Source organism: Anneissia japonica, unplaced genomic scaffold (assembly GCF_011630105.1).
Source record: "Anneissia japonica isolate Jap-2015-1 unplaced genomic scaffold, ASM1163010v1 scaffold288234_len121902_cov118, whole genome shotgun sequence".
NCBI lineage: Eukaryota > Metazoa > Echinodermata > Crinoidea > Comatulida > Comatulidae > Anneissia > Anneissia japonica.
Genome location: NW_022744156.1, coordinates 92,203 through 94,581, shown reverse-complemented (window position 1 = coordinate 94,581; position 2,379 = coordinate 92,203).

Sequence of the window (2,379 nt, the reverse complement as noted above, 5' to 3'; positions counted from 1 at the left end):
CACTTAGGTGTCCAAGTGATAACTGCCTTCCCTCTTCTCAAAGCATACTAATAAAGAAACTTCCCAGCATTAGATCTACATTCCTTTCCAACCACATCCTTTCGGTTCCCATACAATTTCTTCTTATTCATTAACTGGTCCTGGTGATTGAACCTTTTGGTCCCCACAATTGACATGTCAGAGCCAAATGATAAATGACCATTCCCGAAAACAAGACCACTGGCATCAAATCAATGGAATGATAATACAGTATATCAAATAGAACAATGTCATTGACCTGTATGCCTAGCCAATGATTAGAAATAGCAAATTCATAAATAACCCCTACTGAACCGTGGGATAAATCCCATGCTACGTCACATATCCCCCTTTCTTTAAAGTGAAAGATCGTATCTTTCGGCGAGGTCCGTGCTCAAGGTACCTCCAAGCTCATCCCAATGTAAAACCTCATGCAACGAGGATTGTTTTCGTGTATTAACAGCCAACCAAAGAAAAATTAAGGAGGCGTTACATATAAAATGGGACATGCCCTCTTTCAACAAGCAACTTTCACATGCTAATTTAACTTTGTCATTATGATGTTCATCACTGCGTTTCATCTTTATTCATGCCATTCTTTCTTTACAATTACAGTCCAATTGTTACCTTAAAAATGCACTGTCATGATGTCTGTTCAAATAGCTATGGTTCAATTCCCATTTATTTGAAATACAATTCTTCACAGTTGTTCACTCCATTTATATATTATATTGCATGCTAGCAATCGTTACACTGAAGATGGCGAAGGATTTCCCGAAACATGTCGGTTTTGTTTTGTACCAAGTTTTATAATAAAACTCATTCGGCCTTGCCTATATGGTGTTGCGGTTGAAAATTATTGTGGTATTCTTATAATGTATTTGCTGTCTGCTACTACACAGATATATATATATATATATATATATATATATATATATATCTATTATATATATACATATACATATATATATATATATATATATTGTCTTTGGTGTCACATTGATATTAGTGTCTACATCTTGTAGTTACAGATATGAAATGCCTGTTTGCTTTAATTGAATATATTATTATACTATATTAGTACAATAGATACAGATCTAAAAATTTGAACTATTAGTCGGAGGTGCACTTCATGTCGCTTTTGTATCATACATTCAAATAGACTTGATTTGATTTATTATATTCCTTGTAAATAAAATTGTCTACTACCAAAATTAGACGAAATCACACCTTGTGACATGGGTCAGTGAACAGTATTTGCATATTTGTTTTTTAAAATGGTCCAATCCAATAAGCAGATACACGTGTAAATGAATTATTTGAGATCACTATCAAGTCTCTACAGCTAGTATTTGTAGGGATATGCATTATAACATGTCAAAGGTCGGAGCAACATTTGTGGTCATTTTTTTAGCAAACTTTTCTATTATTCCTAATAAAAACACGAATGTTCCGAACAAATTGGTACCAAAATTAACTCTCTACCACCAGTGGTTGTAGAGATATGAGGATTCTGTGGCTATGCACTTCACACATGCCGAATGTCAAAAACGGCTATTCCGGTCGTATTGTAGTAAAATGTTCTATTTGAGCAAATAGAAATATGAGAATTTCAAACAAATTGGCACCAAAATTCACTCTCTACCACCAGTGGTTGTGAGGATATAAGGACTTAATAACTATGACATTTGAAACATGTCAAAGGTCAAAAAGCATTTCCTATTATTTTCTAGCAAACTTTTGTGTTAAACCAAATAGAAATATTAATATAACATATTGACACCACAATTAACTCTTTACCACCAGTGGTTGCTGAGATATAATGACCCTATTACTATGACCTTGAAACTGTTAGAAACAGCATTTCCTGTCATCTTTTAGCAAAATGTTGTATTAGAGCAAATAGAAATATGACTGTTCTTAACAAATCGGCACCAAAATAAACTCTCTACCACCAGTGGTTGCGGAAATATGACGACCCTATAGCTATGATCTTTCACTCTGACCCTTTGACCTTTCGCCACATTTTAAAAATGTCTTACCAAGCCAAAAATGATTCTTGGACCACCCTAAACCAATTTCTGAAGTCAAGTTATCTGGACCTCAAAGTGCATACAAAACCTGGTCTGGCTACTAGAGTAGATGTAATGATGAATTATACTACATAAAAGTGTCATTTCCGGTCATCTAGAGGTAATATTTCCTAAAATCTTCGCTCCTCAGGCCCAACCATGGTGGGCCTAAGGTGGGTATGGGCTTATGCCCCTCACCTTTCGAAACAGATCTGCGTTCTTGACAAAATCACGCCCCCCCCCCCCAACATGGTGCTTCCAAATCGAATTATCCACCCACCTCCCTTCC